Source organism: Microcaecilia unicolor, chromosome 4 (genome assembly GCF_901765095.1).
Source record: "Microcaecilia unicolor chromosome 4, aMicUni1.1, whole genome shotgun sequence".
In the NCBI taxonomy this organism is placed as follows: domain Eukaryota; kingdom Metazoa; phylum Chordata; class Amphibia; order Gymnophiona; family Siphonopidae; genus Microcaecilia; species Microcaecilia unicolor.
In genome coordinates this window covers 181,894,847-181,912,486 of record NC_044034.1, presented here as the reverse complement: position 1 = coordinate 181,912,486, position 17,640 = coordinate 181,894,847, and positions in this window count along the sequence as shown.

The following is a 17,640-nucleotide window of genomic DNA, read 5'->3' as shown; positions in this document are numbered from 1 at the left end:
CTAGGGTGCCCGGTTGGTGTCCTGGCATGTCAGGGAGACCAGTGCACTAGAAATGCTGGCTCCTCTCATGACCAAATGGATTGCATTTGGTTGTTTCTGAGATGGACATCATCATAAGTAATGCCACACTGGGAAAAGACCAAGGGTCCATCGAGCCCAGCATCCTGTCCACGACAGCAGCCAATCCAGGCCAAGGGCACCTGGCAAGCTTCCCAAACGTACAAACATTCTATACATGTTATTCCTGGAATTGTGGATTTTTCCCAAGTCCATTTAGTAGCAGTCCCAAGTCCATTTAGTAGCCGAAAATCAGAAACGACCAAGTCTAGGGACGACCAAATTTCAGGATTTGGGTGTCCCTGACCGTATTATCGAAACAAAAGATGGACGTCCATCTTGTTTCGAAAATACAGGTTTCCCCGCCCCTGGATGGGGACGTTTTGCAAGAACATCCAAATCAAAACGAAGATGGCCCTTTCGATTATGCCCCTCTTTGTCACCCCACCCTCTAGTTTAAATGTCTTATATCACACAGCTATTTCAAGTCCGAGACTTTTAATGTGAGTTTGTCATTCTTCAAATGTTTTTAAATGCATGAATTTTCAAATAAAAATAACAAGTATCTTATATATATAATTCTCACCTCCAACATTCTGTCCTGCCTGGGACCGTGGCTCCTGTGGTCTGCTAGGCACCATCATGACTTGTGCCCCTCACGCCCCTCCCACCGAGTTCCAGACTCCGCCCTCCCTCCAATTTCAACACCCCCCCTCCGTGTTACGGACCCCTGGACCCCCCTGCTGCGACCCCCTCGACCCCCCCTTCCAGACGAAAACACTCCCCCACTGCCGTCACGTAACTGTGCTGACGGGGGACCCCAACCCCCAACATCCGAAGTTCTTTTCTTGGCTGCTCCGGGGCGTTGCTTCGTGAATGTTCAGCTGTTCAAGTTTCTGTGCGTGCGTCTGACATCAGACTTTGAACTGGGAGGAAGGCCTTGAACTGGGAGGGTGGCCTTGAACTGGGAGGGAGGTCTGGAACTTGGAGGGGACAGAGCAAGACAGTGAGGGAGGGTGGGGGATTGCCTTGCTAGCGCCCGTTTCATTTCTTAATGAAACGGGCCTTTTTTACTAGTTTTAATATAATACAAGACAATTATAACAAAGAAAAAATACTGAAAAAACAAATAATAAAAAAAAAAAAACCCCATGACAATTATTTTTTTTACCTCAACAACCAAAAAAGGCAAAAAAAAAAAAAAATGTAAAAAAGGAAAAAAAGCATATAACCTTATTGCTTCTTTTACAAAGATGTGTTAGCAGTTCCTGCACAGGAAATGAGAGGAAACACATAGGAATTGAATAGGCTTCCTCTCATTTGCAGCATGGGAATCACTAGTGCAGCTTTGTAAAGAAAGCTGTTAATCAGTTAATGGCATTTTAGTTAAAATTTCAAATCACAATCGCACAATTAAAAATTTTAATTGTGTGATTAATCACATGATTAAAGGCAGGACATAGGCAGCAGTCCATTGGAGGGGCATGCATTTCCGCTCCCTCTCCACCCCCACCCCCACCCCCACCCCCCATATTATACCTTTGCTGGTGGGGATGCTGAAGCCCCACCAGTAGGAGAAATTCACTGCAAAAGCGGCCCTATTCCTCCTTGTGCTGCCTCTGAAGTGAGGATGTCAGTGGGGTGTCTCTAGCTGCCAATGCCAGCACTCCCCAAGCATGTTAAGTTCATGCATGACTGAGCATGCTTGAGAAGTGCAACCCTTGGTGGCTGGAGGCACCCCATTGACCTCTTCGCTCCTGAGGCAGTAAGAAGAGGAAAGGATTTCTTTGTCTGATGGGGCTTCAGCTCTCAGAGCTTTTTTTTGAGGGGGTACTGTTGTCATGACTCTCGGGGCTTGATAATAAGAAGCCCCAATATCATGGAGCATAACCCTGGCGCAGCAATCACCTGAAGTCTCTATTATTTTGTAAAGTCTCTTTTATTGAATAAATCACAGATAATTTACTCACAGATAGATGTTCAGGATACAGAGACTTCTGAATCTGGAGGCTGTGGGAGGTGGAGATCTGAAGAGAGGTAGTTGTATTGCAGGGGGAGGGGAAAGTAGTTGAACAGGTAGAAATAGTCCAAAGCTGGGTGACTGCAATGTGCAATATCTCATTTGGAAGAAGATATTTACAGGGTAAAAAATCCAGGTTCGTTACAGGGAGTGCGAGGGCTTAGACGTTACAGGGATTTTCAGCAGGACAGAGCTGTCTGGAGCGAGATGGTGGTGGGCTCCATGCCCTGGCTATAATGGAGGAAGAAGCCCCACATGGCTGAAAGGACAAGGAAGTGGTGGGGCTTCATACAGGGAGGAGCAGACAGAGACCAATGGGGGACAGAGCCTGCTATCGGATAGCAAGGGGTAGTCCTAGAGATAGGAGGGAAAGGTCATACCTGGCTGACCTCTGATAGTAAGACTGAACAGGAAGACAAAAGAGCCAAGCTTGGCAGAGGGAGAGGGAGAGAGAGAAGGTCTGAGCAGCCTCACAACCAGTGATAGCAGTTCTTACACAGCCAAACAAGTGTGGTTGCATTGCCTGTGAACTACATTACCCACAGTGCATTGCTCATATATCTTTACAATGAGAGACTGCAGCAGCGAAAGTTCTTAGAAATTAGAATAACAGTAAAGACATTACTCACATTTTAGGATCACGTTATGAACTAGTGCAAGGCTGTCAGGGAACAGAACAACTGTGTACCAGCACTTTTTCCATTGTCTGCTAAAATTGATCCATGGACCCAAGTTTTTATGATAGAGCTCAGGTTCTATACACCAATTCTGTCTTGTAATAGATTCTGTGACTGGTTGCAGGGGGCCTGGCTATTATGGGGTGGGTTCCTTACTGATCACCCCACTCCTGAAGGGTGGCCTAGCATTTGAGTACCAGCATGTTTTTTGATAGAAAAAACACGCTGCAGCTACCCCACCAGCCATTGAACAGGTAGTGCAGCTTTGGAGGGGGCCTGAGCCCATTCTCTCTCTCATATGTACATCCTGCTGTCACCCATTCTCTCCCTCTCTCACATGTGCCCCCCCCATGCCTTCACCCATTCTCTCTCTCATGTGCCCCCTGTGTCATCACCCATTCTCTCTCTCTCTGTCTTGCTCTCAAATGTGTCTCCCCTGTGCCTTCACCCACTCTCTCTGTCTCTCAAATGTGCCTTGCTGTGTCTCCCCTCCCCTCCCGTGGTTCTCCCTTGATGCCCTCCCCTATACCTACCCACATGGTTGGTCCAGCATCTCTCCTTTCCCTCCAGGACAACCAGTGGCTCTCTCTCTCACCTCCCCTCCCCTCCCAGTTTACCTTTTTTATTTCAGTAAGTCTTCTCCCTGCAGCGGCAGCCTTAGCCTGCATCAGGCCTTTCCCTCAGACCTGTCCAGGAAGCTGAATCAGAAGGGGGCAGGACGGGTCACAGAGAAAGACCCAGTGCAGGCCATGACAGCATTTTAATATGGCTGCTGCTACTGCTGCTGCAGGGAGAAGACTTAAAGAAAAGAAAAGGTAAACTGGGAGAGGAGGGGAGGGGAGAAAGAGCTGCCAGCTGTCCAGGAGTGGAGGGAGAGATGCTGGACTGATTGTGCATACATGCATGCGTGTGGTTGGACAGGGGAGAGAGGGCAGTTAATCATTAATCATGATTAAAAATTTTAATCATGTTCAATAATTAATGCGTTGATTGCACAGATAATCATGATTAACGTGAAGCCCTATTATAGATATGTTCACATAGCTCAATTGAAACACCAGTGCTGACCTCCCTTGAGATACCCGATGCTAACAGCACTACACAAACATTTTGACACTTACCCTGCTTCCAGGATTAGTGCAAACCACGTATGCTCTCTAGAAAAGCAGCTTCAAGCTGAAGATTCTCAAATCCACACTTCTACTTCCGGAGAATTCAAACTGAAGACATTGACACTGTATATTTACTGTCTTCCAGTATGCATGTAAGTACATATGTGTTGCCATACTGAGACAGACCAAAGGTCCATCCTGTTTCCAACAGTGGCCAATCCAGGTCACAAGTACCTGGGAAGATCTCAAAACAGTACAATACATTTTATGCTATTTATACTAGAAACAAGCAGTGGATTTTTCCAAGTCCATTTTAATAATGGCTTATGGATGTTTCTTTTAGGGAGCTATCCAAACCTTTTTTAAACCCTGCTAAGCTAACTGCTTTTACCATATGCTCTGACAATGAATTCCAGAGTTTAATAACATGTCGAGTGAAGATATCTTGAGTCTATTTCAAGCTAATATGGGGTATAAATGTCAAGAATCAATGAATAAATAATTGTTGAGTGAACAAATATTTTCTTCAGTTCATTTTAAAATTTACTACTCTGTAGCTTCATTGCTTGCCCCCTAGTCCAAGTATTTTTGGAAAGAGTAAACAAGTGATTCATGTCTTCCCATTCCACTCCACGCATTATTTTATATACCTTAGCCATGCTTTCTCCAAGCTGAAGAGCCCTAGCCAATTCAGCCTTTCCTCATAGGGAAGTCGTCCCATCCCACTTTATCGTTTTTGTCGCCCTTCCCTGTACCTTTTCTGATTCACTATATCTTTTTTGAGATGTGGTGACCAGAATTGCACCATGGAGCGATACAAAGGCATTATAACATCCTCGTTTTTATTTTCCATTCCTTTCCTAATAATTCCTAACATTCTATTTGCTTTCTTTGCCGCCACAGCTCACTAAGCAGAGGGTTTCAAAATATCATCAGTGATGACTCCTAGACCTTTTCCTGGTTGGTGACTCCTAATGCAGAACCTTGCATCAAATAGCTATAGTTTGGTTCCTCTTTCCCACATGCATCACTTTGCACTTGCTCACATTAATTTATTTAGATTTTGCTCACACCTTTTTCAGTAGTAGCACAAGGTGAGTTACATTCAGGTACACTGGGTGTTTCTCTGTCCCTGGAGGGCTCACAATCTAAGTTTGTACCTGAGGCAAATAAGGGTTAAGTGATTTGCCCAAAGTCACAAGGAGCAGTAGTGGGATTTGAACTAGCCGTCTCTGGATATCAAGACTGTTGCTCTAACCTCTAGGCCACTCCTCCACTCCACTAAATGTAATCTGCCGCTTTGAGCCCAGTCTCCCAGTCTCATAAGGCCGTCTTGCAATTTTTCACAATCCTCTTGTGATTTTACAACTTTGTGTCATTGGCAAATTTAATTACCTCACTAGTTATTCCCATATCTAGATCATGTATAAATATATTAAAAAGCAGTGGTCCCAGTACAGACCCCTGGGGAATCCCACTATCAACCTTTCTCTATTGAGAATACTGACCATTTAACCCTACTCTCTGTTTTCAATCTTTTAACCAGTTTTTAAACCACAATAGAACACTACCTGCTATCCCATGACTTTCCAATTTCCTCTGGAGTCTTTCATGACTTTATCAAATGCCTTTTGAAAATCCAGATACACAATATTGACCAGCTCACCTTTATCCACATGTTTGTTCACTCCTTCAATGAAATGTAATAGATTGGTGAAGCAAGATTTCCCTTCACTAAATCCATGTTGTCTCATTAATCCATGCTTTTGAATGTGCTCTGTAATTTTCTGTAAAGTTCTTTATAATAGTCTCTACCATTTTGCCCGGCACCGACGTCAGACTTACCGATCAATAATTTCCTGGATCTCCCCTGGAACCTTTTTTAAAAATCGGTGTTACATTGGCCACCTCTAATCTTCCGGTACAATGCTCGATTTTAAAGATAAATTACATATTACTAACAATAGATTCGCAAGTTCATTTTTCAGTTCTATCAGTACTCTGTGATGAATACCATCCAGTCCAGATTTGCTACTCTTAAATTTGTAGAACTGCCCCATTACATCCTCCAGGTTTATAGATAATTCATTCAGTTTCTCCGACTCGCCAGCTTCAAATACCATTTCTGTCACCGGTGTCTCTCCCAAATCTTCCTCGGTGAAGACCGAAGCAAAAAATTCATTTAATCTCTCCACTATGGCTTTGTCTGCCCTGATCGCCCCTTTTGCCCCCGTTCATCTAGCGGTCCATCCGATTCTTTTGCCAGCTTCCTGCTTTTAATATACCTAAAAGAATTTTTACTATGCGTTTTTGCCTCCAACGCAATCTTTTTTTCAAAGCCTCTCAGCTTTCCTCAGAGTGGAGGAGTAGCCTAGTGGTTAGTGCAGTGGACTTTGATCCTGGGAATTGAGTTCAATTCCCACTGCAGCTCCTTGTGACTCTCGGCAAGTCACTTAACTCTCCATTGCCCCTGGTACAAAATAAGTACCTGAATATATGTAAACCGCTTTGAATGTAGTTGCAAAACCTCAGAAAGGCAGTATATCAAGTCCCATTTCCCTTTCTTATCAGCGCTTTACATTTGACTTGACATTCCTTATGATGTTTCTTATTATTTTCAGTCGGTTCCTACTTCCATTTTCTGAAGGATTTTCTTTTAGCTCTAATAGCTTCCTTCACCTCACTTTTTAACCATTCCGACTGTCGTTTGGTCTTCCTCCCTCCTTTTTTAATACGCAGAATATATTTGGTCTGGGCTTCCAGGATGGTGTTTTTGAACAGCCTGATGTAAATTTTTGACCTTCACAGCTGCTCCTCTAAGTTTTTTTTCACTGTTCTTCTCATTTTATCATAGTCTCCTTTTTGAAAGTTAAATGCTAATATATTGGATCTCCGGTGTGTATTTCCTCCAATGCCAATATCAAATCTGATCATATTATGATCACTGTTATCAAGCAGCCCCATCACCATTACCTACTGCACCAGATCATGCGCTCCACTAAGGACTAGGTCTAGAATTTTTCTTCCTTTTGTTGGCTCCTGTACCAGCTACTCCATAAAGCAGTCCTTGATTTTATCAAGGAATTTTACCTCCCTAGCATGCCCTGATGCTATATTTACCCAGTGTTCTGACCTGGTTTTACAGTCTGCCTCACTGACACAGACTGCTCAATAATTACTTTGGATTCTTATTAGGCAAATGAGACTTTTATTAGAGGTTCATTATTGTCTAAGATACACAATGATTAAGCTATATAACTGAAAAGAAATAATATGTATCTATAGTTAAAAAGAAACAATCATTACATCACTGGTCCATACATCCAAGCAATGCTAGGAGTCTCTTGACCAGAAAAAGAAGCAATAATATATCATTATATACATATGTCACTGGTCCTTAATTTCTACATCCAGGCTCTTATCTGGGGGGGGGTCCTGTTCACAGCGAAAGCTAGGTGTTTTTTTGACCAGGAAATATAGTTTTCTGCACAGTACATACGTTATTCACAGACGAGCTCCCAATTTCACTGGCAAAAATTCCACTTTTATTAGGCTTAGAACTCATGCTCAGAGCTAAGGAAAATTACAGAATGCTTGAGACATGTGGGAATGTGGTCACATGTTTCTCAGTCCAGATGGCCACTCTGAACTCGAAACAGGCTACACCTCTCCCTTCACATACCAAATTAATTAGAGCTGTGTCTTATATTCTTCCACATTTCACACAAACAGAATTATTTCTAATCAAAAATACAGACCCCCCCCCCATTGCACTGTTGGTCAAGGCAGAGCTGAAAAACAAGCTTTAAAATCTCCCATTACACCCAGTCAATATCGGGGTAATTGAAATCACCCATTATTATTGTACTCCCCAGATTGTTAGCCTCCCTAATTTCTGATAACATTTCTATATCTGTCTGTTCATCCTGGCCAGGTGGATGGTAGTACACTCCTATCACTATCCTTTTCCCCTTTACACATGGAATTTCAATTCATAGGAATTCCAAGGTATGTTTTATTTCCTGCAGAATTTTCAATCTATTTGATTCAAGGCCCTCCTTAACATACAATGCTACCCCTCCTCCAATTTTCCCTCCTCCAATATTCCCAACAATAACGCACCTGATGGAAGCATCACTAAAGCATTGGAAGGACTTACTTCTCTTGCTAATGAATTAGCTGGAAATTCTGGTATTGATACTTAATGGCCTGGTTGGTTTGAATCTATCTTTGGAAAATGGAAAAATGTAATACTGTCCATTTTAACTGCAATCATTGTTGTAATTTGTGTCTTCATACTGTGCGGATGTTGTATTATACCTTGTGCTAGAAGATTAGTTGAGCGTGTTGTTGAAAGAGCCATAAGTAAGAAAGATCCTTTGGGACAATATGTAATGTATGAAAGAATGATTCGTTACAAATCTGCACCATCCACAGAAGTAATTGAGGACAAGGTTGATGATGATGGTACTAGTGACTCTTACCAATCACACAGTCATTACTGAGGTTAATGCATTTATTGACCCCAATGAAATTAACCACGAAAGTAAGGTGTAAATACTAATTAGTATTTCTCAGGTACATATTCATTAAAAACACACTTAACATACTAACCTAATAAGTATAGTGGGGTACTACTAATATTATGAATAACTAAATGATGCTGCTAATCATGTTAGTTCCTCTCTTTCCTATATGCTCTTTTTCCTTATGGCCTATAAGTAAACATAGCTACCACATAAACATGCTTACCCATGTGTTCAGGAACACGACGCAATGCACCCCATTGTAGTCTCACCTGTATTTACACTCGTGAAGGCCCGGCTTTCGCCTGCCTTTAAGGGGGGAATTGTTAATATGGGGGCTCCAGGCCTTATGCTGGACATGACCTGAAACCCTATATTAAGCTGGAAAAGCTTTAAAATCTGTCTGTGTGTAGCTAGGCCTATAGGTTAAAAGGGCGAATGAAATCAGGCTGCCTTTGCTAAGAGTGAAAGCAGAAGTTCTCTAATACACTCCGCAACAGAGAACAGATGTGCATTGTTTCTGCACACAGAAACATGAGATAAGAGCATGCCTGTTAGCTAATGAGCAATTAAACAGAGGAACTATGATATCTGTTAATGAGATAAGTGACATATAAATGAACTGGAATTTAGGGGAAAATGGAACAGGGCAATGATAAACGAAACTTGTGGTTGAAAGTGGTAAGACAAATGACCCTGAATACGCAGAAAAAGTGATGATTTATTGTGAATTATAATTAAAAATATAGATTACATAAGAAATAAGTGCTAATAAACAGAAAGCCAGATGGTGTGAAGAGAGAACTTGAAAGTATCCCTAAAGTTGCGTTAGGGGAAGTTTGAAGAGGTGGAGCAAATGATGCAAAATGACGAGGCTTCCATAGACTTAAATGTAACAGAAAAAGTATATAAGATGTAACCAAATCAATAGGAATCAGAGATGTATTACTGCACATTCACAACTTGTGACCTGTTTCATCTCTCTGAGAAAAAGCCTAAGGCCTGTGCAGATTGACTTGCCTTGATTTGCTGTACTACCTAATTTGAAATAACTAATTGGTAAGCTAAAATAAAATTTACTTTTTCTCACATAAAAAAAATATCGCCTTCTGAGTCTGTCTCTCCTTCCTTATAATAGATAATAGAAATTCTATTTTCTACCGTGGTGGACATCGTTAGATACAATAGATTTGTAATTATTTACGTATGGGAGGGAGAACAGATATACTGGAGTCTGGGGCCTTGTACCCCTATTTACAAATTCGATCCACCCTATCACTACAATATAATTTGTACCCCGGAATGACAGTGTCCTGCTGGTTATCCTACTTCCACCAGGTCTCAGAGATGCCTATTATATCAAATTTTTCATATAGTGCAATATATTCCAACTCTTCCATCTTATTTCTTAGGCTTCTGACATTTGCACGTAGACATTTCAAACTATGTTTGTTGTTCCTATTTACATCATCATGCTCAGTAGTTGACAGTATTAATTTGCAATCTATTTTTATTTAAGACACCTGATCTACTATGGTCTGTTTTGCAACCTAACTATCGAGATACCCTATCTTCCCTGTGTTGGTGATATCTTTGAAAGATACCTTATCCCTAACCATGTGCTTTTGAGCGACTCAGCCTTCCCCCAGTTTCTAGTTTAAAAGCTGCTCTATCACCTTTTTAAATGCCCTCCGGAATAGGCTCCTCTTTCCCCAGAATGTTGCCCAGTTCCTAACAAATCTAAAACCCTCCTCCCTGCACCATTGTCTCATTCACGCATTGACACTCTGGAACTCCACCTGTCTCTTGGGCCCTGCGCATGGAACAGGTAGCACTTCTGAAAATGCTATCTTAGAGGTTCTGGATATGAGCTTTCTACCTAAGAGCCTAAATTTGACTTCCAGAACCTGTCTCCCACATTTTCCTATGTCATTGGTACCCACATGTACCAAGACAGCTGGCTGCTCCCTAGCACTATCTACAATCCTACCTAGGTGACGAGTGAGGTCCGCCACCTTCGCACCAGGCAGGCAAGTCACCAAGCGATCCTCACGTCCACCAGCCACCCAGCTATCTATATGCCTAATGATTGAATCACCAACTGCAACAGCTGTCCTAACCCTTCCCTCCTGGGCAGCACTTGGAGACATATCCTCAGTGCGAGAGGATAGTACATTCCCTGGTGGGCAGGTCATGGCTACTGGAGTACTTCCTACTTCACCAGGGTGATTCTCTCCTTCTAGGAGATCTCCTTCTTCCAAAGTAACACAGGAGCTACCAGACTGGAGGTGGGACTTCTCTACAACATCCCTGTAGGTCTCCTCTATGTACCTCTCTGTCTCCCTCAGCTCCTCCAAGTCTGCTACTCTAGCCTCAAGAGAATGGACACGTTCTCTGAGAGCTAGGAGCTCTTTGCATCGGGCATACACATATAACTGCTCACCAACTGGGAGATAATCATACATGTGACACTCAGTGCAAAAGACTGGATAGCACCCTTCTCACTACTGGACTGCTGACTCCATCTTAGTATTTTTTTCAATAATTTAAAATTTGCTAAAGTATTAAGGATATTAGCCTAATATAAAAATGTCTTTTAGTTTTTATGGTATATTGTGTGATTTATTTAGTGTTTCCTTCTTAGATGGTAATGAAATGTATTTAAAACTCTGTAAGAGCACTCCTTGCTTGTTATCCTAATTACAATAACTGACTATAAATGAAGAGTTGTCCTACGGGTGAGCGGGTGTTGGGGAGGGTGGGTTGGAACACTAAATTAGATCCTGCAGTGCCTGCTAGAGGCTATCTGTTAATGTGGTGGTACAAAGTTCATGTTTTAAAACTAAGGGGGAAAGACTATGGAGATTAGTTGATAAAATTTGCTTTTTTATATTTTATTCTGTCTATCACTAACCTACAATTCCTCCTTTAAACTGCAATCTTTAAGTTTCCAAAGCACAAAGCAAAATAGAGTTCACTTACCAGAGAAATGTCCTCTTCTCTTCTCTCCCAAATCTTCCATGGTGAAGACCGAAGCAAAGAATTCTTTTAATCTCTCTGCTATGGCCTTGTCTTCCCTGAGTGCCCCTTTTACCCCTTGATCATCTAGCAGTCTAACCGATTCTTTTACCAGTTTCTTGCTTTTCATATACCTAAAACGTTTTTACTGTGCATTTTTGCCTCCAGCGCAATTTTCTTTTCAAAGTCTCTATTTGATTTCCTTATCAGCATTTTGCATTTAACATGCATAGATAATTATCATCTTATTCTCAATGATCCTGACATTCCTCTGATGCAGGCGCTTGCTATAATATGGCCATGTCAGGTCTTTGTGCATTAGATGTTCTATCAATGAAAGAAAACTTCTACCATATTGGTTTGTGACTTCACTCCTTGGACCTACTGTCCTTTTTCTGCTCATAATAATTCACTGATATACACTAGAGCTGGGGTGGTAGCTGAAGAATCACCTTCTACTTTATATCATGGGCCTCTATACAAGTGGATGGGAAACCCAAGAGGTTACTTATAATTTGAAGGAACTTGTACGATGTTTAAATGGGAAGAGGGACTGAAATAGACTAGTAGGTCTCAACACAGTGGTCAGGACTTGCCCAGTCTGCTTGGTTTTCAGGATATTCACAGCAAATATATATGACATATATAGGAATGTAAGAAGACCAAGTACAGATTCAACAATCTAGTGATTTGAATAAATTAGATAAATTTCTGGGTTATGAATTCAAGATTCCAGTAGACACTTTCCATGGAACTCATGTCAATTCACTACCCCCTGGTTAGGTTATAAAGAAAAGCATTTGTGTACACTCTGGTGGATCCTCTTCTACTTCTATCCCTCTACCAATCGGTGTACCTCAGGGTTTTGTTCTCAGTCCTCTCCTGTTCTCCATCTACACTTCTTCCCTTGGCTCTCTGATATCATCTCATGGCTTTCAATACCATCTCTATGCTGATGACTCCCAAATTTACCTCTCTACCCCCCAAATCTCAACCAACATCCAGTCCAAGGTTTTAGCCTATCTGACATAGCTGCCTGGATGTCCCAACATCATCTAAAACTTAACATGGCCAAAACTGAGCGTCTCATCTTTCCCCCTAAGCCTACCTCTCCTCTCCCCCCTTTCTCGATTTCTGTGGATGGCAATCTTATTCTCCCTGTCTCATCAGCTTGTAACCTTGGGGTCATCTTTGACTCCTCTCTCACCTTCTCTGCTCATATTCAACAGAACCTGTCATTTCTTTCTCTATAACATTAGCAAAATCCGTCCCTTCATCTCTGAACACTCTACCAGAACCCTTATCCACACTCTTATCACCTCTCGTCTTGATTATTGTAACCTGTTTCTCACCGGCCTCCCTCTTAGCCATCTCTCTCCTCTTCAATCAGTCCAAAACACTCTGCTGTGCGACTCATTCTCCACCAAAGTCGCTATGCTCACGTTAGCCCCCTCCTTAAGTCACTTCACTGGCTCCCTATCCGTTTCCGTATTCAGTTCAAGCTTCTCTTATTGACCTATAAGTGTATCCACTCTGCTGCTCCCCAGCACCTCTCCACTCTCGTCTCTCCCTATGCCCCCCCTCATGTACTCTGTTCTGTAGATAAATCTCTCTTATCTGTCCCCTTCTCCTCTACTGCTAGTTCTAGACTCCATTCCTTTTGTCTTGCTGCACCCCACGCCTGGAATAGATTTCCCAAGCCTGTGTGTCTGGCCCCGTCTTTGGCCGTTTTCAAGTCCAAATTTAAAGCCCACCTCTTTACCACTGCTTTTGACTCCTAACCACTTCTCACCTGCCCTGTCCTTTACCTCACCTATTATTCCCTTACCCTTAATTGTTCTGTCTGTTTACCTGTCTTATCTGTACTACTTCAATATATTTATCTCATTCGTAGATCTCTAGGCTGTGTTTCATATTTACTTCCTCAGTAGATCCTTTATGAATAATATACAAAAGCACAATCATACACATTCACCAAAACATCTCCAACAAAACATACATTTTTCTAATATCCTACCAGCCGCATTAGAGCACCGAGCACACCATACGGAATCTCAGCAGAGAACATGATGACATCACGATAACTTGAATACTCTAACTTTATGCAGTGCTTAGCTTTATACTGACATCAATAAAGCCCAATCTACCTCCTTGTTTAGCCCTAAAGGCTGCACAGTTCTCCAATTAAAGATAAAACGCTGTTCTCTCCGAATTAATTCTGATTCAGCATTCCCATAATTGCCTTGCAAACTATTGATGACAACAAACTGCAGATCCTCCACCGAGTGATCCAATTGTAACCAGTGATTAACGGGGTCTCAGTTTTTTAAAATATATTTATCTATGAATGAGATAAATATATTGAAGTAGTACGGTTCCCGGAAGTGGAACTCCGTTGTATACAAATGTAAAGACTGAGTTTGTCAGTTACATTTAAACTAATGCGGATTCATCTTTATGTGATCTCTGGATGTTCGATAAAAGGAATTAACAGCGGATGGACAGAATCTCAATGTGGATATAAGATTTATGAGATGATGTGTCAACTATTTGGACATTTGCCTGAGCTGTCTGAGCTGTTCAGATATTAAGAAGGTGGAAACAGCTGTAGAAATTAATGTAACTGGGACTCTCTTGATTCATTGGGTATGCCAGTGAATATGTTATGCGGAATTTCATCTGAGATGGTATCCTGGTATGGTGTGGATAAATAAAGGAAAAATGCATATCATGTATTATGTGTAATGTATAAATGTATTATGTTGTGCCATTAAAAGAATTAAAAGGTCACGTAGAGTATAGCACAAGAATTTAGTGGTACATAAAAGAAAATTCCAGTCAGCTTCCTCAGCCTCTCTCTGGATTTGAGCCACAGCACTGTAGGCAAGAGAGGAATGGAAGCTGAAATTTAGAACACTCTGGTGTGCACATGTAAGATTTCTCTCTGATTTCTGGCAGTGTGTGCTGAGAGGTCACCACATGCATCAGATGTCACCTGACCTACTGAGGTCTCCGATGCTCATGCCTGTGTCAGAGCTGAGGTGTGCACATCAGCCCCGGAGCAAAGAGGATTAATTGTAACATAGTAAGTGACAGCAAATAAAGACCTGAACGGTCCATCCAGTCTGCCCAATAGACACACTCATTATCAATTACTACTATTAAACATTTCTATAGTGCTACTAGACTTACGCAGCGCTGTACAAATGAACATGAAAAGACAGTCCCTGCTCAACAGAGCTTACAATCTAAATTGGACAGACGAACAGACAGCTAGGGGTGGGAGTCAAAAGCAGTAGCAAATAGATGTACTTTCGAATAACCAGTCTTCTGTGTATTAAAAGGAGCAGGACTTGCTGGATGTGATTGTATCTAATGATCTTAAGGCGGCTAATCAGGTAGATAAGAGGGCAGACAAAAGCCAGAAAAATACTGGGGTGCATAGAGAGAGGAATTGTCAGCAGGAAAAAGGAGGTAATGATACCTCTGGTGAGACCTCATTTAGAGTAAATAAATTTTGAAGACTTTATAAAAAGTGCATCTTTTTCTGTCTGTCTGTCTGTCATCCTAAGCCCTACTACTACTACTACTTAGCATTTCTATAGCGCTGCCAGGGTTACGCAGCGCTGTACAAGTTTAAACATGGGGAAGGACAGTCCCTGCTCAAGAGAGCTTACAATCTAAAGGTAACAAACTATGTAGTCAGTGTAGGTATCATGAATGGGGAAGGTGGTTAGGCGCCAAAAGCAAGGGAGAAGAGATGGGCTTTGAGTAAGGACTTGAAAATGGGCAGGGAGGGCGCATGGCGTAAGGGCTCGGGAAGTCTGTTCCAGGCATAAGGTGATGCGAGGCAGAAGGGGTGGAGTCTGGAGTTAGCGGTGGTGGAGAAGGGTACAGATAGGAGTGATTTGTCCTGAGAGCGGAGGTTACGGGTGGGAACATATGGGGAGAGGAGGGTAGAGAGGTAATGGGGGGCTGCAGATTGAGTGCACTTGAAGGTCAATAGGAGAAGCTTGAACTGTATACGGTAGCGGATCGGGAGCCAGTGAAGCGACTTGAGGAGAGGGGTGATATGAGAGTATCGGTTCACGCGGTAGATAAGACGTGCGGCGGAATTTTGGACAGATTGAAGGGGGGATAGGTGGCTAAGCGGGAGGCCAGTGAGGAGAAGGTTGCAATAGTCAAGACGAGAGGTAACGAGCGAGTGGACGAGGGTTCGGGTGGTCTGTTCAGAGAGGAATGGGCGAATTTTGCTAATATTATAGAGGAAGAAGCGACAGGTCTTAGCTGTCTGCTGGATATGGGCAGAGAAGGAGAGGGAGGAGGCGAAAATGACTCCGAGATTGCGGGCTGAAGAGACGGGGAGGATGAGGGCGTTGTCAACAGAGACGGAAAGTGGGGGAAGAGGAGAAGAGGGTTTGGGTGGAAAGACAAGGAGCTCAGTCTTTGCCATGTTCAGTTTCAGATGTCGGTTGGACATCCCGGCAGCGATGTCTGAAAGGCAGGCCGAAACTTTGGCCTGCGTTTCGACTGTGATGTCGGGAGTGGAGAGGTAAAGCTGGGTGTCATCAGCATAGAGATGGTACTGGAAACCATGTGATGAGATCAGCGAGCCCAGGGAAGAGGTGTATATTGAGAAAAGAAGCGGTCCAAGGACAGATCCTTGAGGAACCCCAACAGAGAGCGGGACGGGGGTGGAAGAAGAGCCATTAGAAAATACTCTGAAGGTGCGTTGGGAAAGATACGAAGAGAACCAGGAGAGGATGGAGCCCTGGAACCCGAATGAGCACAGTGTGTCAAGAAGTAAATTATGATTGACGGTGTCAAAGGCGGCAGATAGGTCGAGGAGGATGAGGATGGAATAGTGACCTTTGGATTTGGCAAGGAACAGGTCATTGCAGACTTTAGAGAGTGCTGTTTCTGTCGAGTGTAGTGGGCGAAAGCCGGATTGAAGCGGATCGAGGACGGCCTGAGAGGAGAGGAAATCAAGGCAGCGGCTGTGGACAGCGTGTTCAAGTAATTTGGAGAGGAAGGGTAGAAGAGAGATGGGGCGGTAGTTGGAGGGACAGGTGGGGTCAAGTGATGGTTTTTTGAGAAGTGGTGTGACTACAGCGTGCTTGAAAGTGTCAGGGACAGTAGCAGTGGAGAGAGAGAGGTTGAGGATGTGACAGATTGAGGGGTTAACTGTAGGAGAGATGTTGGTAAGCAGATTGGTGGGAATGGGATCAGAGGAACAGGTGGTGCACAGAGGAAGAAAGAAGGTGGGCAGCCCCTTTCCTAAACCTCTGCATATTATCAATTCATGATTAAATCAACGAGTGTGATATTATATACTTGATTATGGTCTTTCTTTCATGTTTCTGGAACATAGACCATAGAAGTCTATCTGGCCCTATACTTATGTTCCAACTGCTGTTCTCGTTGAAGCCCACTCCAGTCTTTTCGTCTTCTAATTTGTGGGATACAGACCATAAAAATCTGTCCAGAACTGTCCTTATGTTCCAGCCACTGAAGTTGCTGTCTAAGCCCTTTCTAGCCCATCCTAAACCAGACTGCCATATATTAGACACAGACCATACAAGTCTGCCTGGTATTGGCCCTAGTTAATCACAGCCAGAGTCGCCATCTAAGCACCACTTGATACATCCACACACATGCAGCCATTTAAAGTTAGTTTTTTTTTTATAGCCTGCAAATAGGTGGGAAAATGTGGGATACAAATGTAACAAATAAATAACTTGCATTCTCTAATTAGAGATCCTCTGTGTTCATCCCACACCTTTTTGAATTCCATCAACATTTGTGTCTCTACCACCTCCTTAATGGAAGACTTTCCACATTTGTGCTGTTAAAGCAAGGAGGAGGAGGAGGAGACAGCACTCAAAGAACTTGGTACTCGGTAGATGAGAGGCTGGTGCAGTGCAGCTTACACTTCCACGGGAACCCTGCAGGACCTGTTTTCATCCCCGCGGAAACCCCGCAGAACTGCTTCCATCCCCGCGGGAACCCCGCAGAACTGCTTCTGTCCCTGTGGGAATTCCACGGGATTCCCATGAATCCCGTTCTAGTGCAGCTCTCTCCCTGCCGCTCAAAGCAAACATACTAGCTCTCTGTTCCCTTCTCCCCTCCATTCTCTTTCTACCCCCTCCCCACAGGCACACACATTCTCTCTCTGTTCTTTTCCCCTCAAGGCACTCTCTCTTATTTTCCCCTCCCCCATCACTCATTTG